We start from the raw sequence: 25937 nt of genomic DNA, 5'->3' as shown, positions 1-25937 counted from the left end.
AAGCATCTTTGAGATACAACTTCACCCTCCAATCCTGCTCTTGTAACAGATTCTGTAAAAGATCAATACCTTCCATCTTGAAATGCTGGTAAGTTACAAATTGATTCAATTTCCTTAGATTCATTACCTGCTTCCAGCCCCTTGATCTTCTATTCCACCAAAAATGTCTCACAAATCGTCCTTCCTGTTCCTCTGTCATCACGATCACATTCTTTAACAACATTTGAGCCATCTCTTGTCGAACTATCTATTCCAACTGATTTTGAATTACCAATTCCTTTGGTTCTATTACTTGCACAGGTTCTTGATCAAACTCTATTATATATCCTTCTATAGTTTGTAACACCCAAACATCCAGAGTGACTGTCTCCCAATTTTCTCTGAAAAATCGTAATCTTCCCCCTACACTTGTCGTGATAGAAGTAGAAATAATCTTCATACTCACCGTGGTTTTGAGCTCCTCCAAGGGTCTGACCCCTTGATCTGGTGTTACAACCTCGACCTCTCCCCCGTTGGGGGTAAAACTGAGATCCTCCTTGGCTTCTTCTGTAAGATACATTTCATTGGTTTGATATTGGGGTCTAAATCCTGCCCAGCCGGTAAGTTGCCCCCTCTTACTGGCCCGTCCATAAAAACTAACATTTGAAAACACTCTATGCATTGAAAAGTAAGCTTTATCTAGGCCCGGAAAAGTACGTACATATTTGGTCAATGACTTGATCATCCCTTCTCCAAAAAGTAGGCCACAAGCCTCCTCGGGGGATTCTTTATTTGCCAATTCACTTAATTTAGGGCTAATACACATCAGCACTGTCTTCCTCCTTTCTGCTAAAAGTCCTGCATCATCATTACCCAAAAAGTAAATGGCTCTCTGACACCAACCAAGTAATAGATGCAAATCTATGACTTTTTCCTTTAAGTAGGCCTCTTCCACCGTATCAAATATCTTGGCCAATGGTCCAAGAATGTCAAGTACTTTATCTTGACATTGGTTTAAGGACTTCTCCAGTCCTTTCCTCTGATCTTTACCCAGTTTAAATAAGTAAGTTATAATCTCTGGGTCTAAATTCGGTGTCATGGATACCTTTTCATCAATGACAGGCTTAGAACACTCCTCCCTCATCACATTTCTTTAATCTTTTTCCAACAGCTTACGTAGCCTCACCTTTATATATTCAAAAACATGATCCAACCGCCACCATTCCTTCCCTCTCGGATGTCTGATATCTTTCAGATTAAATACTTTTTTGCCAAAAAGATGTGTTATACCTTCTTTAACCTTTCCTCTACCATTAGTATCACTCTCCTCTTTAAGACCATCCTTATACTCTAGGTCTGGAATGTATTCATCTAAATTCTCACTTTTTTTGTTATCATTCACCATCACCGCACTCTCATCTGAATAATGATCTCTTTCAGCTTCAAAAGACTGTCTTTTGTACCGGGTAGGGTACCTTTCTTTTGTGAGCAGCCTTGGAATCATCTCCACCTGTCATCTCTTGTAAGTGTTTCCTTTTAGAAAGACACTTTTCTCCAGGACCTCTTTGCTGATTCTCTTCTTTTGATAATGAGTAAAATTACTCCTCATCCTTACCTCTCCTTTTGACTAAAGACTATTTCACAGACTCCTGTACTACACTCTTTAATTCATCAGAGACAATTTTCTTTATTAAATCCTTCTGATTGACCTCTTCTCTATTTAATTCTGACATTTTCTAATTTTGCTATACTTTGCCGCCTGTCAAGACTCAAAACGATCATAATAGCGCTCTCCTGTCAGCGTTGTAACAGTTCCATCAACAAATCACTCAATGGTGATTTGTTGCCTATGGGAACGGGCTCGCAGAGCCAACTGCTCTCGAAAGAACATTTTCTTTGTAAAACAAGGGCTATTTTTCTTTAAAAAGAGCCCAATCGTTATCCTAACGAGGAAGTGAAATGCCGACCTACGTCAGGACGTTCACGCCTCGTATTAATCTGCTGCATAATCAGAGCATTAGCGTCCTGCCAGCCATATTCAGACCCCGGGCAATGTCACCAGAGCGACTCGCACCACACTAAGGCCTATTGTACAAGCACGGGCAGAACAATGTGAGTCATCGCATTTCCACAGTGCACGCTCACAACCGCCTGAACTCAAATGCTTCCCAAGAGTAAGTCTGCTATTATTATTTTTGAGAAAAAAAATTAAAGATGGGCCATGTTACCTGTCCCACAGTGTTCCAACGCTTACAACAAATTTGAAATTGCCCCATATTTTACTGTCATTTTACAAGAACATACAATAAAGCAGTCTATAATAAAATTACCAAAACAAACTATTTCTCACACATCCTTACCCGTAAATTGGGTAATGCCATTCAAAATACCATCCAACCTTTTATAGACACAGTCAGACATGCATAAACTAATAATTATATCATATACTTATCTGCTATGAAGCAGCAAAAAGAAGAGGGAGAAAATGGAGGATACACAGCTTATATGGAAATGAACATTCTTTTTTCTATTATGATTTGGTTAAAGTTCTAAATGCAAGCGTTGAATGGTTTTGCTGCTCAGAAGGAGTAAACAAAAAATAATGCATAATGCTAGCCTCCTGTGTTGAAATAAAATCACAGATTGCAGTGTATCATTAACTGGTTTCTAATGAGCACACAGTTCAAAATCTGTATATCATTGTGAGCCCTGAGGTACAAAACATCTTCCTTGTTGAAAACTTCTCATGTAAAATTTTATGCGTGGATCCAACACATAGACATTATCAACAACAGTTTTGAAAATCAAAAATGTCACTGCTCTAGCTTCAGAGGACTGGAAAAGCACAATATAGTTGTTCTTGAAGTATAACACTACACGTTGCCACGGGAATGAACTAAATAGGATTTGTATTTTGGTTAATAATGGATCCTTTTAGTAGCTGCATCAGAAAATTTGCGATAGCTCTGCACACCTAACCTCAGGAGTAGGAATTTCTCATGCAGAAGTTCCTTGTAGTGAAAAGATTCACATGTTTCTGAAAAACACCAGCAAATAGATTGATTGTTGTAAATTCTTGGTTTCTTCTAATGTAAGAGGTAGTAAATATGAGTAATCAAAACAAAGTTGCCTGTCAAATAAAAATTCCAAGTCAGCTTAGATAATTAAGTCCCATTACACGAGCAATTCACATAACCCCCTATATTTTTAATGTACATATGCTTCAATTGAATACATTTCATACTTTTCCAGTGCAAAAGACAGAACCTATTTTTTAGCGACCAAAAGTATAAAATTCCATAATGTTGGGATAACTAAACGCAGTCAATATTTATGTTTACATTGGCTTAGATTTTCTTTTAGAACACCTTGAGCTTCATTCTCAAAGACAATTGCCCACCTCAGTTTAACTTTTGTGTGCAAGCTGCTTAAATTCAGTGTATAAATCCTTGTTTGTAATTCTCAAAACATGGATGCACATTGCTAAAAACATTTACTCATGCATTTTTATGTGTGAGTTAATCTTCAGGATTTAGATTTCCCATGGAAAGTTTGTGTACACTGACAGAGATCACATTTTAGTAGTACATTAGTGGTATAGAAGTTGGCATATGGTGACTTATAAACCTTAATTTAAAAGCCTAACAGAGAAATTAACATGGAAAAGTAAAATGTGCACGTATAAATGATGGTGGACAATGTGGCTGCCATTCTTATTTTGAGATTACGTTTTAACACAAAGACACTGTGCATTTATATTTGAGTGAATTATTGACATGAATTTATATTAAACATATTGTTGCAGGGATGGCGCAAATAACTACTCAAAGAGCGTCTGGTACACTGATAGTGATTATTTTATTGGTTGCATATAGTGATATTTTAGAATGGATGGCTTTCTTTTGTTGTTCTTTCAATATCCGTGCTTATTGTCCAGGTGGTGGTTCACAGTCTTTTCCTTGTTCTTTTTCTGTTCCTTCAGGTCTCTCGGGAAGCACATGTGGAGAGAAGAAGAAGAGTCTTGGTAAGTGCTTGTGTTTTTCCCTTGGTTTACTGTTTCTGGCTTTCCGTCTTCAGCTATTGTCTCTTTCATGTCTCTATTTCCTCTCTTCTCTTTCTCTTTCTCTCTCTCTACTTTCACCTCTCCTGTGCTTTCCCTTCTCTGTTAGGAGGTTGCTTTTTACTTTTTCTCTCTGGCTTCTTTTCTTTCCGTTATCTCTTCTTGTTCTTTTCTGTGTCTCTCTATCGCACTATTTAGTTACTTCTTTTTCTCATTCTCCAGCCATTACTACAATCCTTCGTATCATGTTTTATACACCCCTCTCTGCTAATCCCCTCACCTTCCCCATGTCTTTTATACTTGTAGTGCTGTCCCCTTCAGTCCCTCTTTATTGTTTCCCCACCCGTCCTCCCTACCCCTGCCCAAGCTACTCCCACGCACCTGGATATGCCACGCTTCTCCAGAAGCGTGGCGGGCTGCTGCATTCCGCTTCCCAGAGTCTGGTTCTTCTGTCCCCAATTGGGACAAACGACGTCCGGATCTCTCCACTCCTCCCATCCCTGATTGGGACAGCTGGTTCCTCGGTCTCCCTGGTTCCTCATCCCCGATTGGGACGTACTGCTCCTGGGTTTCTCCGGTCCTTCTGCTTGCGTTCTCGTCCACTCCTCCGTCTTCCTCCTTGTTTGGCTCCTCTCCTTGGAAAACCGATGTCGGGATTCTTAAACTTCCGTCTTCCCGCCGCGACCTCCTTGCGGTGCCCGGATTAGCTAGAAGTCTGATGACTTCCGGGTCCCCAGTGATAGCGCCAGCACTAGTAGGGGAATTGTGTGGGCTGACCAGCCCGGCCCGTCACACATATATTTAAGAAGAAACAGTAGAAATTAATAATATTATAAGTATTAAATGATATAAATTGATTTTATTAACATGAGTTACATGTGTGCAGAAAAATAAATCCATGTTTAAGTTGTACTAATATGTAGTAAATGATGTTTGCTATTAAATAATTTGCTCTGCATATGCGATTTCAATTGTAAGGTGCCCAATAGGTTTTATATGTTTATTACATATGTTACTGTGTATTTAGGCTTTCTTAGCTGAACTATGCCTTAAGATTCATTCTAGCAGCAGTAGAGGAAAATTACTTGCTTATTCTGTTCCCTCTGACCTGAATTGTTTCCTAGGATTGCTGACATGTTGAATTTCCTATTGTATTGAAGACGAGGAGTATGTTTCAATGTTAACTATGTATTAATATTTGTTCTAGCTGTCGAACAATACAGGACATTTACAATTTTCTTGTGATTAATGTCTAGTTCATCCTGTGTACCATGAGAGAGGAACCCGATGTAACAATCAACTAGAAAATATAATATTTTAGTGAAACTGTACGAAAGCATTGAAATGACTAAGGCCTTCATTATGACATTGGTGGTAAATCCCACTTACTGCCATGCTGACTGCCGCCAACATACCGCTGCCGCGGCGGATATCCGTTGACCATATTATGACACACACACCAATCCAACACTTCAGACACACACACAATTCCGCCACACCAAAGGTCAGTGATAAACTGGCGGTATCAAAACCCACACCGTTACGCCAACAGAACTACACCCACAACATTATGACCCACGAATCACTATGGCGGACATTCAGCGGTGGTAAATCATTGGCGGTACATACCGCCGCGCTCAGAATACACACAATCAAACAAAACAACACCACATTGGATAATTCAAACTACACACACCTGACACACATACACACACCACACCCACACACCCAAACCACTGTAAAACACACCCCCACATTACCCACAACCCTTTAAGACTAGAAATAATTGCCAAAAGAGAGAGACAGCAAGAGCACTCACACAACCAGAGCCACATACCACCATCACCTATACACCACCCACGCACCTTTCATCACACACCCCAACACATCACCCTACACACCCTCACCCACACCACTCACACTATACTCATGGCACCACAACGACACCCCAGATTCTTTGAGGAGGAGCTAAGGGTCATGGTGGAGGAAATCATCCAGGTAGAGCCAAAGCTATATGGATCACATGTGCAGCAGATATCCATAGCTAGGAAGATGGAGCTATGGTGGAGAATCGTGAACAGGGTCAACGCCGTGGGACAGCACCCCAGAACAAGGGATGACATCAGGAAGAGGTGGAACGACCTACGGGGGAAGGTGCGTTGCAGCAAGACATCAACTCGCTGTACAGAGAACTGGCGGTTGACCCCCGCCTCCTCCTCCACAACAAACAACATGGGAGGAGCAAGTCTTGGCAATACTGCATCCTGAGGGCCTGGCTGGAGTATGAGGAGGACTGGACTCTTGTAAGCCAAATCTCTATTACTATCACCCCGACCTGCATGCCATCACATACCCCCATTTTTACCCTCACCCCCATCACTCCACCACCTCCCACACACCCCACCATCAAATCCCACTCATCCCAATTCCAAGCCCTGCATGCCATACCTATGCATGGACACCACTCACAGACCTGCATGGACACCTATCACTAAAGCATGCACACTAAAGACAATCAGCTAGTCCACCAAATAACAACACACACAAGGCAAAGCTGCCAGGGCAATAACAACCATAGAGGGCAACCCACCCATGCACAATATGTCACACACAGAAACAATAACATTGCTTTTACATCCCCACAGGTATCCCAGCCAATCTCATCAGAGAAGAGGTGCCAGCAACATCTAGCAACCCCAGAGAAGAGGCCCACAGTGATGACAGCAACTCTGGTCGCCTGGATCTGGATGACCAACATGGCCCATCAGGGACCTCCGGACAGTAGGCTACCCAGGCACAGTCTCACACCACCACAGAGCACCCCCCCCCCTCAGGAAACACCACAGCACCCACCCAGCAAGTCCATACGTCTGTCCCCAGGACATGTCAATCAGCAGTGTGTCTACCGCTACATGCACCCCACAAACCCATGACGATCAGGGACCTGGGGTCAGTGGCAGTGGGCACATGGTACAGGGGACAAAGGCACAGGACAACAGGGAAGCTGGGAGGACTGCTGTGCGCCAGGGGGGGGACTGGCCCAGGGAACCGACTCTCCAGGAGGCACTCACCCCAATCCCGGGAGCATACCAACATTTCCAGGATACGCTGGGCCAGATCATGGGCAAGATGCAGGAGAACATGCTGCTGCAGGAGGGACAGTACCTGGGGATCAGGGAGGATCTGAAGGCCATTAACACCAGACTGGTCTTCATTGCAGGGGTGCTGGCAGACATGGCCAACAGTATGAGGGAGGCAGTGGCACACCAGCGGGACCCTGACATTAGCCGAACTACTGAACAGCCCTCCACCTCCGCTGCCGCTAGTGGGCAGGACCCCACCACAGGACCAACAGGCCACCAGCACCCCTCTCCCTGCAGAAGGAGAACTACCCCGCAAATGTTCCCTGTGATCCAGACAGAGGCCAGAGACTATTGCCAAGACCCCCGCAAGGAAATAAGACTCTCCTGAATGTCACCCTTGTGTCCCACTCTGTCACCCTGTCCACTTTGAACTGCCATTGCTCCCCTTCCTATGCCCCCTTGGACAATGCACCTGTGCTACAAATAGACTGGACTCTAACTTGGACTTTCCTCCATCATCACCCCAGCCCATTGCACTTCCCCATTTTCCTCAGAGCACTGCAATAAACACACTTAGAAAAAATACAAGTATGGAGTATGTCAAATGATTTCAAAATGTATTCATTTAACAAGGTTCTTAAATTGCAATTCAACTGTACAGTAATGTTTACATTGGAAAGTCCTGTAGTTGCCTGAAGTGAACACACCAGGAGCAATAGTGGGGCACCAACATATGCAAAAAGAGATGCCAGTGGGTACAGTGAGTGGCCATATCAGTAGGAAATCACAGCCTGCCAGTGACAATGTCACACATCAAACTGTCAATGAATTGTGAAATAACACTGTCTTATCTGTGTTTCATTGGCAGTATCGACGAATAACTGCACTTCTGTTGTCCTCATCCTCATCCTCTGCCTCCTCATCTTCACTGTCCATAGGGTCCACTGCTGCTACACAGCCATCTCCAGCCTCCTCCTCCTGCAGAAAAAGCACATGGTATCTCAAGGCAAGGTTGTGCAACATACAGCATGCCACGATGATCTGGCAGACCTTCTTGGGTGAGTAGCACAGGGTTCCACCTGTTAGATGGGGGCACCGAAACATGGCCTTCAGGAGGCGGAATGTACATTCAATAATCCTTCTTGTTCGCCCATGTGCCTCATTGTAACGTTCCTCTGCCCTTGTCCTGGGATTCTTCACATGGGTCAGTAGCCATGAGAGGTTGGGGTAACCAGAGTCACCTGCAAATATCGCGGGACAACAGTTAGCCACACACTAACCCTTATGTCAAACACCATACCCAAACACCAACATCAACTGGGTGGGAACCAGGGCTCACCTATTAGCCAAACACCAACATCAACTGGGTGGGAACCAGGGCTCACCTATTAGCCAAACCCTGTGCCTCTGGAGTTCGGCCATCACATCTGGGATGCTGCTATTCCCCAGGATAAAAGCATCATGCACCGAGCCTGGATACTTAGCATTAACATGGGAGATAAACTGGTTCGCCAAACACACCTTCTGCACATTCAAAGAGTGAAAACTTTTTCGATTTCTGAATACCTGTTCTTTTCGTCGGGAGGGGTGACAAATGCTATATGTGTCCCATCAATCGCACCAATGATGTTGGGGATATGTCCCACTGCATAGAAGTCAGCCTTCACTGTGGCCAAATCCTCCACCTTGGGGAAAACAATGTAGCTGCACATGTGTTTAATCAGGGCAGACAACACTCTGGTCAGCACTATTGAGAACATTGGCTGTGACATTCCTGCCGCCAAGCCCACTGTCACTTGGAATGAACCTGTTGCCAGAAAATGGAGCAAGGATAGCACTTGCACAAGTGGGATGACAGATAGCTGATAACAGGTCAGGCTCCTATTGGGCACACAGGTCTGTGATTGTGGCCCTGTCCAGTCTATAGTTCAGTATAATGTGCCTGTCCTCCATTGTTGCCAAGTCCACCAGTGGTCTGTACACGGGGGGATGTTTCCATCTTCTATTCATCCATAGCGGTTGCAATCTATGGGGTAAAATAGTGAGCAGTTGGTCATTATCTGTACATTGTAACCACTTCAGTTCAATGCATATTTTGATTGTTACAATATTTTGGTGAAATATTTCCAGATTATAAAAATATGAACTGTGATGCAGTTAGGATCCATGGCCTCCCCACCCCTAGAAATGGCGTCTGCCTGTCCAGTATGGAGGGACAGGTGGAAATGAGGTAATTCCGCTGACATTGTGCTCCTTTGTAGGAGGCAATCAGAAACCGCCATGCAAATCCTCATTGGATATCATTGGACCCTATGGGGTACAGTGGCCAATAGTGATCTACACCGGCGGTGATGGTATGCACCGCTGCGGACGTGAACGCCATTTTCTCTGTTCACTCACTTGCTACCTGACCTTCAACAGGAGAGGACCTACACTGCATGTGCTGCTGTGACCTGTGTCTGGAACCTACCATGGCACGTGTGACTGGGGAAGGGGCCCCTGCCTTTACCTCGGCGGAGTTGGAGCGAATAGTGGATGGGGTCCTACCCCAGTACCAACTGCTGTATGGGCCTCCAGACCAACATGTGAGTATACTGTGAGCACGATGCATGGGGCATGATTGCATGGAGTGTTGTGTGTGAAGGCCTCATGTGGGGGGGTTGGTGGATGGGCCCAGGGCAGTGTACAGCATGTATGCTGGGACATGTCTGTGCTAATGGGTATTGGAAGGGCTATGGTGGGCAATGAGTGTAACAGGCAGGACGGTCTGACTAATACATTTTCCTGTGTGTATTTCTCTGCAGGTCAGCGCCCATCAAAAGAAGGGTATATGGCGTGCCATCGCCAAGGATGGGTGGACCCTGGGGGTCTATGGCAGGCAAAGCACCCACTGTCGGAAATGGTGGGAGGACCTGAGATGCTGGGCACAGAAGACGGTGGAGGCCCAGCTGGGGATGGCCTACCAATGAGGAAGGGGTGCCCGTTGAACCATGACCCCCTGATGGCCTGCATACTGGCGGTGACCTATCCAGAGGTGAATGGGTGCTTGGGGGCATCACAGCAGCAACAAGGGGGTGAGTACAGTGTCCTTCATTTCTACTTACGCCTGGTGGGTTGGTATCCGGGTGGGGGATGTATGTCTGTGGGTGCCCCTAGGACAGGCCTGACATAGCAGAGTAAGTCCCATGTTGGCCTGGGTTCTGATGTGAAATTCCTCCAACCTAGCTAGTAGGAATCCACGACTGGGCAGGGGTGTGTGGGTCTCAGGTATGCTGCAGTTGGCAGTATGTGTCCCTACCCATAGCCTGGTGACTAGCATTGTATCTGGTAGTGCATTGCCTAGTGCGTAGGGCTGTTCCCTGTGTGTGAGTGTGTTGTGTACACCAACGGTGGTGTTGGTGCCGCCACTGACCAAGTGTATCCTTTGTCTCTCCCCCCTTTTTGTTTTGTCATCCTGTCCTTATGTGCATTAGCATCATCTGGCGGAGGAGCAGTGGACCCAGGAGGCAGAGTCTACCAACACTGAGAGCATCAGTGGGACAGAGGATGAGGGGAGCACCACGGCAGAGACTGGAGGGCACAGTTTGTACATGGATACCTCCTCCGATGGAAGCTCCCTGGTGGTGGCGGACACCTCTGTGACCACTCCAGCTACAGGTACAGTTGCCACCCCCATACCAGCATTGCCCTCCCAGCAGCCCCTCATTGAGTTGCCCGTGCCCACTCACCCAGGAGGGTGGGCATCTCCTTCACCCCAGGCACCTCAGGCCCTGCCCCAGTTAGCCCTGCTGCCCTGAATGAGGAGGCTATTGACCTCCTGCAATCCATCTCTGTTGGGCAGTCAACCATTGTGAATGCCATCCAGGGGCTGGCAGCCCAAATGCAACAGTCCAATGCATTTCTGGAGGGCATTCACACTGGTTTGGCGGCCCAGCAGAGACCAATCCAGGCTCTGCCCTCCTCTCTGATGGCAGCCATTGTCCCTGTTTCCACCCTACCCCCTCCAACTTCCTTTACCCAATCCCATTCCCCTCAACCCTAACCTATCCCAAGCACACAGGCAGACGAGCATGCACACAGGACAACACACAAGAGTGGCACAGGCAAACACAAGCACCACACTTCATCCCACAGGCACTCACACAAACACCATCCAGATGCAGACATACCAACATCCACTGCCTTCATTGTGGCCCCCTCCTCCTCGTTCTTCACCTCCCTCCCAGTTGCGTCTCCACTCACACCTGCTAGCACTACATCCTCATACACTACCCCCATCACCAGCACACCTATCAGAACACACCTCACTGGAGTCACCACCCCCACATCCATGCACACGTCCCCTGTGTCCTCTGGGCAGCCGTCCGAGGCTGCAGGAGATGGGCTGGAGCCTCCCCCCACCACCAGCTCCACCAGCAGCACCGCCACCAGCACTCCCACCAGAAGCAGCACCAGTGGGCAGCCGTCCGAGGCTGCAGGGGATGGGCTGGAGCCTCCCCTCACCACCACCAGCAGCAGCTGCAGCAGCACCACTGCCACCACTGAGCAGCCGTCACCGCTGGCGGACATTCTGTAGACCAGCATCCATGGGCTGCTGTGTGGCCTCCCCACTGCAAATCCAGTGGGTATGACACCCAACTGAGAGACTGTGACCTTGCACTCCCCAAGATCTGCATCACAGGGCACAATGCCCCCTCCAGAACCAGTGGAGATGCCATCCACTCAGCCCACCCTCCCTAGGATGAAGATCACAGGGCACAATGCCCCCTCCAGAACCAGTGGAGATGCCATCCACTCACCCCATCCTCCCCAGGATGAAGATCACAGGGCACAATGCCCCCTCCATTGCCAGTGGGCAAGTCACCCACTTAAGAGACTGTGGCCTTGCACTCCTGAGGACAAAGAGCAATGGGCATGTTGCCCCCTCCAGGACCAGTGGTGTTATTCCATTTACTGGCTGAGGTGCCCCTCCATTCCCCGCCCCCTGAGGTGCCTGCCTATTTTCCAAATGATACCCCTGCAGTGTTCTCTCTATGTTGGTGCAGGAGTGAAGTGGGGCCTCGGACTTTGTAATGTGGTCCACGGACATTGAGGACTGGGCACTGTCCCTACATTTGTAAATCTGTATATACGTTTTGTTTTGGATGCACGTATTGCTACTATTTTATCTTATTACCCTATTTTTAATCTATAGTAGTTGTCCTTGCATTATTCCTGAGGTGTACAGGGTGTATATATTATGTTACTGCAGCTCTATGTGTGTATGGTGCATGGTGCTGGGGGTGGTGGTGTTGCATGTGTGTCACTCTCTTTTTCCTCCTCCCGTTCCCCGTGTGCTAGACAGTTGTACTCACCGTGGTTGTTTTCGCCGTAGTTGGTGTTTGTAGTGGAGCAGCATGTAAAAGAGCATTGGTAAGAAGTGCAGCTCAGGCTCCATGGCGGAATGGTTCTTCCCGGAGTCTCCACAGGTGAGTCATTTCCCATCTGTGCAGTGTTTCCACCAGGCTTTTGATGTCACTGGTACCGCCCTGGAAAAGGTGGCAGATTGGAGTGTCTTCATTCAGTGGGCGGAACATTGTCTTCCGTCTGGCTGTAGGGGGTTACTGCTGTGGTGCCTGTTGTTTCCGCCCTGGCGGTTGGTGTGTTAAAGTGGCTGTCTGTCTGAACTGTTTCCGCCTTGGTCATAATTTTGCAAAATTTACCGCAAACCTGTTGGCAGTATTACCAACCACCAGGGTTGTAATGAAGGCCTAAATGCTTTCTCTGAGAAAATCTAGAATAGTTGCAAACTTGATGGTGTCAGCAGTTACAATTTGATGCCGAATCTGTGCTAAAGATGAGCCCACCTAAAGGACCAATTGAAGGGCCATTGATATTTCTAATTAGTGAGGAACTTTGAAACTTTTAGCTATTCTGCTAGAGCATGTCTTGACACACTCATGATCCCAGGCGGGTGCTGCTGTTTCTTCTGTATGCCTCTTCTGTTTAGCTATCTTCTGAAAAATAAAGTCATCCTTTCTAATTGCCACATTTGCGTATGCTATTCAGTACTAATATTCCCTACTAATTCTGAACTGCTGAATTGCCCTATGTGCAGCCCATGTTCTGCACTGTTCTGATGCTGCTGTCTACTGACGATGCACCACTGTGAACGCTCTGGCTGATGAAGCTTTACTCAAATATTTAAGGTACACTGTTCCAAAAATGAACTATCATCCTAGGGGACCACTGGTCTCAGGAGCGAGAGCCCTCAAGCATCACAAAGGACGACTAGTATCTTCATCGAGAAATGCTCCACACCATGCTGGTGCTGCAATGCCTGGTGGACACCCCAAACGGGGGGCTCTAGACCATATTCATCTAATCATGACTGGTGAAATCTACTGTGCAGTCAACGATGCTTACATCCAAGCACCAGTACAAAAAGAGAGGTTAAAAAATGGTTAAAATTGGTTATTCATCTTGCAGTCAACATCATAATTTAATCAGTATAATGAAGATGAAGACCAAGATTAAAAACAAAAATTGAAAGTCATATATAGAGTATAATGCTCATGTTACTTTCACAAAATACAATCTCTAAGGACTCCAAATTTTTATAGGGCCTTTAAGAGCGGGTCAACATGTTTCGCGTCTATCGGTCCAACCGGATCCATTGGCGCTTCATCTTCACAAACAAAAAAGAAAAGTCACCTCTATTAGGGTAGAGAAACCGGTCACTTACATTTAAGTACACTGGTTACGTCAGGTCACCCATCCCCAATTTGAGAACAGGCCTCTTGGGAAGCATATTCCTAGGACTCAGATTGACAGATTATGTCATTGGTCCAAGCTGTGGACCTACCCTCTGGAACGATGTCCCGAACATTCATTCATCATCTTCATTATACTGATTAAATTATGATGTTGACTGCGAGATGAATAACCAATTTTAACAATTTTTTGACCTCTCTTTTTGTACTGGTGCTTGAATGTAAGCATCGTTGACTGCACAGTAGATTTCACCAGTTACAACGGTTATCAGCACAACAACTGACTGAATGGTTAGACAATCTAAATGAAGGGTCAGGTTTGAAATACACCCCTGAGGGAGGAATGACACTGAACATGGCTAGACTAAAATTGCAATTGAATTAAATGATTGAGGGAACATTTGAATTGTACAGATTAGAATATTACAATGGAAATGGATTGTGCATTATGTACAAGGATGTTACACTTTGAGCAGGACAGGTTTAAAAGAAATTATCTAATTTAGCTGAGAAATATGAAATTGAGATGAATAAATCCAAACAGGTAAAGAGGAGATAAGGATTAGAATTCAATTCAAGAGACACAGCAAATATCAGATCACCTGCAATGAAAACTGCAAAGAGACATTGCAAATATTAGATCACCTGCAATGAAAACTCACATTAAAGAACTAATCCAGAGCATTCAAATGTTAGGATTAGATAAATGGCAATGCAGATGGGCAAAGAAAAGAGAACAGAAGAAAAAGGGAGGGAATTTTGTTTATGCTCCATGGAGCAGAAGAGACATAGGCCCTCATTTCAACATTGGCAGTATCGACCGCCTACATACCGCTGCCATGGCTACCAGCCGTCTGCCGGTGTCATGACTGCGACAGTATTCCACCAGAATGCTGGGGGAACACCGCCGACGGTCATGCCAGCAGACGGCGGTAAGGCGGTGTAGTGCTTTCCTCTTATTTAGTTTCTAAGCACTAACATAACACAACAGAAATGCACTTTAGAGGTCAAAGAAGACTTTTATTGTTATTTTATTCTTCCCCAACCACAATGTTTATGAATGAATGACGAATTAGTAGCTTTCAAGTCCGCGTTAATCAAACAAAATATATCAGTTTGCAATATACACAGCAGGTTATATTTATAAGATATTGTATGCAAAGCAAAACAAATACTTCACCGTGTAGGAACTATTTACAGCTACATCTTTCTAAGGTCTGCAAGCTGAGACCCCTGTCAGCCGCGAGAAAGAGTGTCATCTACCCACACGGGATGCTGGCAACTGGCGCCAAGCTCCAGCACGAGGTCCGGCAGATTCGAATCTGACTCTCTGCAGCCTGTTACATTCGTTACAAAGGTGTGCCCCCTCCTCTCAGACCTGGGAAACTGAGCAAGCCTTTTGGAGACTGGCCAGGTCTCCAAGACTACTCCTGTTCCCAAGCTCAAGGGAAGAGAAACAACGCCCATGTACTCTCTCTTATCAGGTCTAGTAGCAAAACATCTTGGTTCTCTGGTGCAAAAACACAGCTTGGAAAAATACAGAACTATTCTCAACTGCAATGTCTAACTCCACGTTAAAGGCAATGGGCAGCTAACCTAAATATCAAATGCAATGTCATGTTAAAGGCAATAGGCAGCTAACCTAAATATCAAATGCAATGTCTAGTGTCATGTCAAAGCCAATAGGCATCTAAGCTGAATACAAAATGCAATGTCTTATATCATGTCAAAGCCCATAGGCAGCTGAGCTGAATATAAAATGCAATGTATAATATCATGTCAAAGCCAATAGGCAGCGGAGCTGAATATCATGTCAAAGCCAATAGGCAGTTAAGCTGAATACATCATGTCAAAGTCAATAGGCATGCAATGTCAAAGCCAATAGGCGGCTAGACTGGATACAGCATGTCAAAGCCAATAGGCAGAATACAGAATGTAATGACTAATGCAATGTCAAAGCCCATAGGCGGCTAAACTGAATACAGAAAGCAATGGCTAATGCCATGTCAAAGCCAATAGGCACAATACAGAATGTAATGACTAATGCAATGTCAAAGCCCATAGACGGCTAAACTGAATACAGAAAGTAATGGCTAATGCCATGTCAAAGCCAATAGGCGGCTCAACTGAACAAAACATACCATGTGCTACTGGTGAACATTGAGCAACTAATATGCGCAGTGGTGAAACACAAAGTCATTGGTCAAAACAAAACTTTATCAAATAGCAGGACATTCCGCCCTTTGACCAATGAATTTTTGTTTCACATATCTCATATTTCAAACAAACATAAAAAAAAACATCAGCACAAAAAAACATTATGATCAAAGCAATCCCTGTAAAGCAATAGAAGTGAATTAACACATTGATTTCATGACCTTTTCACATCAGATACATCTACATAGAAAAGACTGGGCAATTTTTTTTTTTTTTGAATGAGTCTCTAATTCAACAGTGTTAGCAATTTGATGTGGCATGAGTTCTACTCATGTAAAGATGCACGGTCCACTTGAAAGGTTTGCTGGAAGATAAGCAAAAGTCAGAGTTCCATACGAGAGGGAAAAAAAAAAAAAAAAACACAGCAAACAAGTTGAACTTGAACTGAAGGCGCAGTTTGCGCAAAATGGATCCATGGTGCTGGCACTTTACTCAGCCAGGTTCAGGTTGGGGATTCGGTCCCTTCCCCGACCCCACACGCACACACCGGAAGGGGGACCACACAGCACACTCAGGGACAGTGGCGAAACGTGGTAGGATCTGCAAAAGAAACAAGTATGACTTTTCTTGCAAATAACATTTTTCATTTAAACTGCACCCTTCCTCTTTCTTTCCCTGTTTTATAATCAGCAGGACGTTTTTGAGGCCCTTTGTTATATTTTCTGCAGGTTCTGGAGGGTCACTTGGGGCTTCAGCCCACACATCAGCACTGAGGTTTTTATCTGCTGCGCCACAGCTTCCCTTTTCTTGCACTGTCAGAAGGGCTGGGGCAGACTCATTCTTTACCAAACCTCCATTCACTGCACTTTTGTCAATTTGGGCCATTCTGTCTCCAATTTGTATGAATGAATCAGATTCTTTTCTAGGTATCAGCATAATTTCGATTTTTCCTTGGTAATTTGCAGCAATCACTCTCCCTAAAACCTGATCAATTTGCCATTTCTGTTCTGGTAACTTTCCTCTCCCCAACTGCTCTGTGACTGCTCGCATGACAGATTGCTTTTGTGCATGCTGCACAGTTTTTATCAAATCTAGGGGAATGGGCATCTCTCTCATCTCTGCCCACCTGTAAGTGGCCTTTTCACATTTCTGGGGCACCCACATAGCCATCCCCACTAAGGCAGAATTCTGGGTGAACACTTCTCTCTCTGAATTTTTCTGATTAACATCTGCAAGGTAATTGAACCAGTTAGGTACAAGCCATGTGGCTAAAACATTATCAAAGAACCAAAAATCAGCATAAAAATGACACATCTCACGTAGCTCTTGCTTTAAAATCTGACACACATTATACAACGCTGTTCCTTCTACTGTGCCAGAAAGCAACATTTCAGTCAATGAATCATTAGTAAAACAAACATGCTTTTTATCTTCAGTGGACACGAATTCAAATGGTGCACACAACTTCATCGGTAATTCTTTTATCTGTGGTACTCTAGCCCTGTCTTGCAAGTACCAGATCCATTGTATGATTCTAGCTAGGGGCACTATTTTCTTTCCTTGTTCTTGAGTTACATGTACATAAGTATTTCCTTCTTGCACTGCGCAGAAACCTAAAGTCTGCATTATTTCATTTGCCAAATCACAAGCGCGCAGCTGCATATTATTTTTCACAGTGACCATGTACAAAAGTGTTAGGATTTCTCTCAAATGAGGGCTATTCTTTTTCCAAAAATCAAACAAGCTAATGAAACTCGGGGTGTCTTGCTCTAAAATCTTTCGTTTTACTTGTGCATTTTGCAACGGTAACTCGTAAATCACATTCTGGTCTCTCTCCTTCGTGTTATCAGTTAAGGAATGCATTTTGGCTGCCAAAAACCCTGGCTCACACGGAAACTCAGTGCAGCTCGGAGCTGTCTTAACCCCCTCATTACTGGAATGGGACAAGAAAGATTCTTCATTTTTATAACTTTCAGCATTATTTTGAATTATCGTATCCTGGCTAATTTGCTCACGTAAATTCCTATTTTCATGTTCCAACTTCCTACATTTCTCCTGCATTTCTCTGTAAGCAGATAAAGGTATCCAGACCTTTCTGTCATCATTACTTCCAAAACACACGTTTTCTACATATATACAACGGGAATTATTTCTCAAAACAACATCAGGCATTTTAGCTACACATGCATTTTCTTCTGTAATTCCCCAAACAGAAAACAATTCACAGTTTTTCTTAGCACCATCAGGCAGTTCATCAACACATGTATTCTCAGACATGGTCTGCCGTGCTACTGTGATTCCCCAAACAGAAAACAATTTCTGTAATTCTCCAAACAACAAAAAACAATTACACTTTTAAAGTGTGCACTTAGAAATCTACTAACTCGTCAAACCCCTTCTTAATCACCTCTTAATGACCGACCCCACGACTCCAGGTACCAATTGTAGTGCTTTCCTCTTATTTAGTTTCTAAGCACTAACATAACACAACAGAAATGCACTTTAGAGGTCAAAGAAGACTTTTATTGTTATTTTATTCTTCCCCAACCACAATGTTTATGAATGAATGACGAATTAGTAGCTTTCAAGTCCGCGTTAATCAAACAAAATATATCAGTTTGCAATATACACAGCAGGTTATATTTATAAGATATTGTATGCAAAGCAAAACAAATACTTCACCGTGTAGGAACTATTTACAGCTACATCTTTCTAAGGTCTGCAAGCTGAGACCCCTGTCAGCCGCGAGAAAGAGTGTCATCTACCCACACGGGATGCTGGCAACTGGCGCCAAGCTCCAGCACGAGGTCCGGCAGATTCGAATCTGACTCTCTGCAGCCTGTTACATTCGTTACAAAGGTGTGCCCCCTCCTCTCAGACCTGGGAAACTGAGCAAGCCTTTTGGAGACTGGCCAGGTCTCCAAGACTACTCCTGTTCCCAAGCTCAAGGGAAGAGAAACAACGCCCATGTACTCTCTCTTATCAGGTCTAGTAGCAAAACATCTTGGTTCTCTGGTGCAAAAACACAGCTTGGAAAAATACAGAACTATTCTCAACTGCAATGTCTAACTCCACGTTAAAGGCAATGGGCAGCTAACCTAAATATCAAATGCAATGTCATGTTAAAGGCAATAGGCAGCTAACCTAAATATCAAATGCAATGTCTAGTGTCATGTCAAAGCCAATAGGCATCTAAGCTGAATACAAAATGCAATGTCTTATATCATGTCAAAGCCCATAGGCAGCTGAGCTGAATATAAAATGCAATGTATAATATCATGTCAAAGCCAATAGGCAGCGGAGCTGAATATCATGTCAAAGCCAATAGGCAGTTAAGCTGAATACATCATGTCAAAGTCAATAGGCATGCAATGTCAAAGCCAATAGGCGGCTAGACTGGATACAGCATGTCAAAGCCAATAGGCAGAATACAGAATGTAATGACTAATGCAATGTCAAAGCCCATAGGCGGCTAAACTGAATACAGAAAGCAATGGCTAATGCCATGTCAAAGCCAATAGGCACAATACAGAATGTAATGACTAATGCAATGTCAAAGCCCATAGACGGCTAAACTGAATACAGAAAGTAATGGCTAATGCCATGTCAAAGCCAATAGGCGGCTCAACTGAACAAAACATACCATGTGCTACTGGTGAACATTGAGCAACTAATATGCGCAGTGGTGAAACACAAAGTCATTGGTCAAAACAAAACTTTATCAAATAGCAGGACAGGCGGCGCTGCTGACAGCAGCACCGCCACGCTAGCAAAACACCGCCGACCGTATCAGGAGCAAGGATATGGCCTGGCAGTGTTTTGGTGGTGGCCGCTGCCGCTGACAGCAGCGCCGCGGACCGTCTCCAGCCGGAGGACTCCCTGCAAGCAGGTAAGTCGGGTTCTCCGACCGGAGAGGGGGATGGGGGTGTTGTGTGCATGTGGGTGGGGTGTGTATGTATTGGGATGCGTACATGTGGGTGTGAGTCACGTAGGATGCATGCGTGAATGAGTGACTATGTGTTGTGTGTTGTGAATGCATGTGTGTGACAAGGTATGTTTGTGTGTGTGGCAGTGTGTGGGTATATATGTGTGCATGCATGGGTAGTGGTGGGTATGCATGTGTGCATGTGTGTATATGTGCGGGGGCGGGAGAGGGACGTTGGAGGAGGACTCTGGAGAGGGGGCTGGGGGAGATCCCTATCAGTGCCAGGGAAGGCATTCCCTGGCACTAAAAGTGCCTACCGCCATGGTTTTTGTGGTGGTATGTTTGGCACGAAAACCATGGCGGTAGGCTGGGCCGTAATCCCGAGGGGGGGATTGTGGTGGCCGCCAGGCTGGAGTCCGAAGTCTCCAGCCCAGTGCCCTATACCACCCTGGCGGTCGGTGTGTTAAAGTGGCGGTTTTGGATGGCAGTAACCGCCATGGTCCAAATCCCATTATTTTTACTGCCAGCCTGTTGGTGGGATTACCGCCACTTTAACACCGACCGCCAGGGTTGTAATGAGGGCCATACTGTCATTTATTAATGATTACCCAAAGTTGAGGGAAAAACCACTGGAATGGTACCAGCAAATGAAGAGGTTTGTCAAGTTTGTGAAGTGTTTGTGGGAAGATTTGAACACTTTATTTGAAATTCTGGTTCCTGCAGACTTGTGGGTTGAGTGTAAGCAGATTGTTGATTGGCCAACACGTGAGCTGCTAAGGGATGCAGTATCAGGTGCGCCTTCTGAAGAGGTGATGAAAAGTTATTAGAAGGTGATTGAATAGTTGAAAACTTGAGTTTCCTCCAAAGATATTGATTGGCAAAGGATTGACAGGACAGCTCAGGAGACAAAGGAGTCTAGTCATGCTTATTATGAAAGATTATTGCAAGCATTAAAGCAATGCAGTGGTACAGAGATTATTGAACCAAGAGACATGATTCATTTTGTGTTCAGATTTATTCAAGTATTGATGCCTGAAATTAGCAACATGATTCGGAATCTTTTGATTTGCTGGCATGGAATACCGATTGATGAAGTACTGTATTACACAAAATACTGCAGTGACCAAATTGAGTTGTAGCAGAAAAGACTAAGTGAAAAGGAAATGGTGATGCAAATCAAATGTGCTGATGCAGAGGGTATGCAGGCATCATAAGGAATGATGATTGCTGTTGGAAGCAAGGGAACACCACAGCAGGAAAATATGGTGCCTCAGTTCAGAGGCAGAGGCTGTGGAGTTCAAGTAGACCTGAATGTTAATATGGCTGATGTTCAAAATATGAAGAAAATGCTTCTTTGCCATGCCTGTGGCAACATCAGACATTGGAAACAGGAGTGTCCCTATAATAATGTAAATAATTTGGTGCAAGGTGGTGGTGTTGCGCAGATGTTTGACAACAGTCAATTTCAAAATCAAAGAGTTCAAAGGCCTCAAAATCGAAACATGAATGTTCCTACTAGAGCAGTGGAAATGCAGGTTCCCCAGCAACAAGTACGATTTCCCCAACAGCAAATTCAGGCCCGAGAGCAAATGCAGATTCCACAAGCTCCAATGGCACAGTAACAGGTAATGGTTCCTCAGCAGAACGCAAACCAAAGATCAAATGTAAATCAGTTAATCACACAATACGCATTGATAGATTTTCATGATGATGAAATGAGTGAAAAATATATGAGTGAAAGTTCAGTAGAAGAAGAGTGTGTTTTGGCTGCCTCATTGGAGGTCGATCAGCGTGGTCTTCATGTGAATGGGAGTGTTATGGGTCACAATGTTTCATTTCTGGTTGACACTGGAGCAACTTGTTCCCCTATTAGATCTGCAGAAGTCCCTAATCTTCCCCTTTCTGGAAGGATAGTTCAGCTTGTAGGGGTAGCAAAACAGCATTTGGTAAACCCAAATACAAAACACATACCAATTTAAATAGGAACAGTTGAGGATCTGCACCAATTTGTGGTCTGTGATTCCAGTCCTGTGAGTCTGTTAGGAAGAGACTTTGGCCCTCATTATGTCATTGTCGGTAAATCCCACTTACCGCCACGGTGATGGGCGTAAACATACCGCTGCGATGGCGAATATCCGTTCGCAAAATTATAACACACACACACTAAACGGACAGAATAGTGCCACAAAAACAAATCCGCCAGCCCAAAGATCAGTGCTAAATTGGCGGTACAAACACCTGTACCGTTACGTCAACAAAACAAAGTCCACCACTTTATGACCCACGAATCACCACGGTGGACATTCAATGGTGGTAAACCATTGACGGCACAAATGGCGTGCTCAGAATGGCCACCCTAATACAAAACAACATTGGCCAAAACTAAACACACACACCTGACACTCATACACACACCACACCCACACACCCACCCATAGCACTATAAAACACACACCCACATTACACACCACCCTTTATGAATACCAGTAAGCAACACAAGACTAACACGAAGACCACTGAGACAACTACACACACACACCACAAACACCCATACATCCGTCATGCACCCCACATCCCACACCCCACCACATCACTCAACACCCTCTGCACAACAAACACCACAATACCTCCATGTCCCCACAAAGACACTCCTGTTTCACAGATGAGGAGTTGAGGGTCATGGTCGAGGAAATAGTCAGGGTAGAGCCACAGCGGTTTGGAGCACAGGCACAGCAAATATCCATTGCCAGGAAGATGGAGCTATGGCGGAGAATCGTGGAGAAGGTGAACGCCGTGGGACAGCATCCAAGAATAAGGGACGACATCAGGAAGAGGTGGAACGACCTACGGGGGAAGGTACGTTCCGTGGCAGCAAGGCACCAGCTCGCCATCCAGAGGACTGGCGGTGGACCTCCACCTCTTCCCCCACAGCTCACAGCATGGGAGTAGCAAGTCTTGTCAATACTGCATCCCGAGGGACTCACTGGAGTAGCCAGAGGACTGGACACTGGTGAGTCAATATTTACTACTTATCACCCCCCATACTTGCATGCCACCTCACCCCTTCACCCTCACTCCCATCACTCCACTCAATTCCACACACTACATCTACACATATGACTATCCCCAACGCCAAGCCCTGCATGCCATACCAATGCATGTACATCCCTCCCAGCCCTGCATGGACACCCATCACCAAAGCAAGCACAACATGGAGAACTAACATGCACACAATGCATCACCATGCACAAACAAATGTGGCAGGGCAACACAACAATGGAGGGGAAGCATGGGTTGTACAATATGTCACAGACATGAAGTATAATACATCACTTGCATCCCCACAGGTGCCCCAGCCAATCTCAGCAGCGAGGAGGTGCCATCACTAACCAGTCCCCCAACAGAAGTCGCCCCCAGTGATGACAGTAACTCTGGACTTTAGGATCTGGATGAACTACCTGGCCCATCAGGGACCACTGGCCAGTCGGCCACCCCAGCCCACTCACAGTCCACCACAGAGCCTCACCCATCAGAAGCCAACACCACAGCACCCACCCAACGTTCCCACACCTCTGTCCCCAGCACACGTCAATCAGCAGTGTGCCTACCTGTAAAGGGACCCCAGTCCACACCTCACACCGAAGACAATCAGGGACCTGGGGTCAGTGGGCACTCCATTCAGGGGACACAGGCACAGGGGAACAGGGACACTGGGAGGACCGCTGTGTGCCAAGGGGAGGACAGGCCCAGGGAACTGACTCTTAAGGAGGCACTCACCAATGCCCTGGGGGCTTACCAACAATCCCATGACAAGATGGGCCAGATCCTAACCAACATTCAGAAGAACAAGTGGCTGCAGGCGGTACACCATCACGAGATCAGGGAGGATTTGCAGGCCCTCAACACCACCATGGTCTCCATAGCAGGGGAGCTGGCAGACACGGCCAACATCATGAGGGAATGGACAGCACACCAGTGGGCCTCTACCACTAGCCAGTCAACTGACCAGCTCACCACTTCTGCTGCAGCTAGTGGGCAGGAGGCCCTGCCACAGGACCCATAGGCCACCAGCACCCCTTCTCCTGCAGAAGGTGAACCACCCGGAAATGTTCCCTGCGACCCAGACAGAAACCAGAGAAACTTGCCTGGACCAAGATCACCGCCAGGAATTGAGACCCTACTGAATGTACACCTTGTGTCCCATCTTGTCACCTTGTCCACTTTGAACTGCCTTTGCTCCCTTTCCTTTGGCCCCTTGGACACTGGACCTGTTCTACAAACAGACTGTAACAATACCCTGGACTAACCTCTACCATCACCCCATTCCATTGCACTTTTTCGTCAATTATTTGCACTACAATAAACACCCTTGAACACAACCTAAGTGAAAGTGTTTTATGTGATGAAAATGTGCATATATGGAAACAGTTATATCTTGTGCAAATTATCTGAACACTGTGATAGCATACATTTTAAGACCTGTATCTGTCTGTAGACATCACATCAGTTCACTGTTGTCATATCACCAACATCTACAAAATGAGAAGCCATAGGTGACAGTAAGTAGAGATGCAAAGGAAGTGAATGCCATCCTGCTAGAGCCACACAGGACACATCAATAATCAGAGGAATGGTCAGTTCCACTGTCTCACCTGTGTGTCATTGGAAGTACTGACGCATAACTGATGTTCTGTTGTCCACATCCTCATCCTCTGCCTCCTCATCCTCACTGTCCTCAGCGTCCACTGCTGCCACAGGGGCATTTCCAGTCTCCTCCTCCTGCAGATAAGGCACATGTCATCTAAGAGCCAGGTTGTGCAACATGCAGCATGCCACTATTATCTGGCAGACCTTCTCGAGTGAGAGCACAGGGATCCACTGGTTAGATGGCGGCATCTGAACCTGCCCTTCAGGAGGCCGAAGGCCCTCTCAATAATTCTCCTGGTTCGCCCTTGTGCATCATTATAACGATTCTTAGCCCCTGTCCTGGCATTCCTCACAGGGGTCAGGAGCCACGATAGTTTTGGGTAGCCAGAGTCACCTGCAAGTATTGAGGGACAACATGAGCCCTACACAATGGTATGGGGTCAACACTGACATACATTGGATGGGGACTCAGCCTCACCAATTAGCCACACCCTGTGCCTCTGTAGTTGTGCCATCACATGTGGAATGCTGCTATTCCTCAGGATGAAGGCATCATGCACCGACCCAGGATACTTGGCATTGACATGGGAGATGTACTGGTCAGCCAGGCATTCCATTTACACATTGAGTGGAAACTCTTCCAATTCCTGAACACCTGTTCATTCTGGCTGGTGGAGGACAAACGCAACATATGTACCGTCAATCACTTCAATAATGTTGGGTATAAGTCCCATTGCAAAGAATCCTACCTTCACAGTGGCCAAATCTTCCACCTGGGGAAAGCAATGTAGCTGCACATGTGTTTCACCAGGGCGGACAAAACCCTTGCCAGCACGATTGAGAACATTGGCTGTGACATTCCTGCTGCCAAGCCCACTGTCACATGGAATGAACCAGTTGCCAGGAAATGGAGCACTGATAGAACCTGCACTAGAGGAGGGATCCCAATGGGATGACGGATAGCTGATATCAAATCAGGCTCCAATTAAGCACATAGCTCTGTGATTGTGGCCCTGTCCAGTCTATAGGTGAGTATTATATTCCTCTCCTCCATTGTAGCTAAGTCCACAAGGGATCTGTACACAGGTGCTTATCTCGTCTTCTGATTCCTCCGCAGTGGTAGATATCCAAGGGACACAAGAATGAGTACACACAATTTAAACAATGGAACCACCACCTCAGTGTACATAGAGCAGGAACGTGATGGGACATTGTGAATGGCAATGTATGTGCAAAAAATGGAAATGACGCAGTTCTCGATTATCTGAATATTGTCCACCACCATAAAATTTCAACCGCCTGTCCTGTATGTAGGGACAGGTGGAAGTGAGGTA

At 45.6% G+C, this 25937-nt stretch overlaps 1 long non-coding RNA gene across 1 annotated transcript in view; it reads left to right on the top strand.

Moving 5' to 3' along the window:
* The first annotated feature begins 2014 nt into the window (after positions 1 to 2014).
* LOC138247308 (uncharacterized) overlaps positions 2015 to 25937 on the top strand; it is an 88424-nt gene continuing 64501 nt past the window's right edge. The window contains exons 1-2 of the long non-coding RNA XR_011194427.1: positions 2015 to 2153; positions 3962 to 4003. This is a non-coding gene — a long non-coding RNA (uncharacterized lncRNA). The remainder of the gene's footprint in view (positions 2154 to 3961; positions 4004 to 25937) is intronic.

Source organism: Pleurodeles waltl, chromosome 7, assembly GCF_031143425.1.
Source record: "Pleurodeles waltl isolate 20211129_DDA chromosome 7, aPleWal1.hap1.20221129, whole genome shotgun sequence".
NCBI classification, from domain to species: Eukaryota; Metazoa; Chordata; class Amphibia; order Caudata; family Salamandridae; genus Pleurodeles; species Pleurodeles waltl.
The sequence above is the reverse complement of the archived record's forward strand: the minus strand, read 5'-3'. Positions and strand labels throughout refer to the sequence as shown.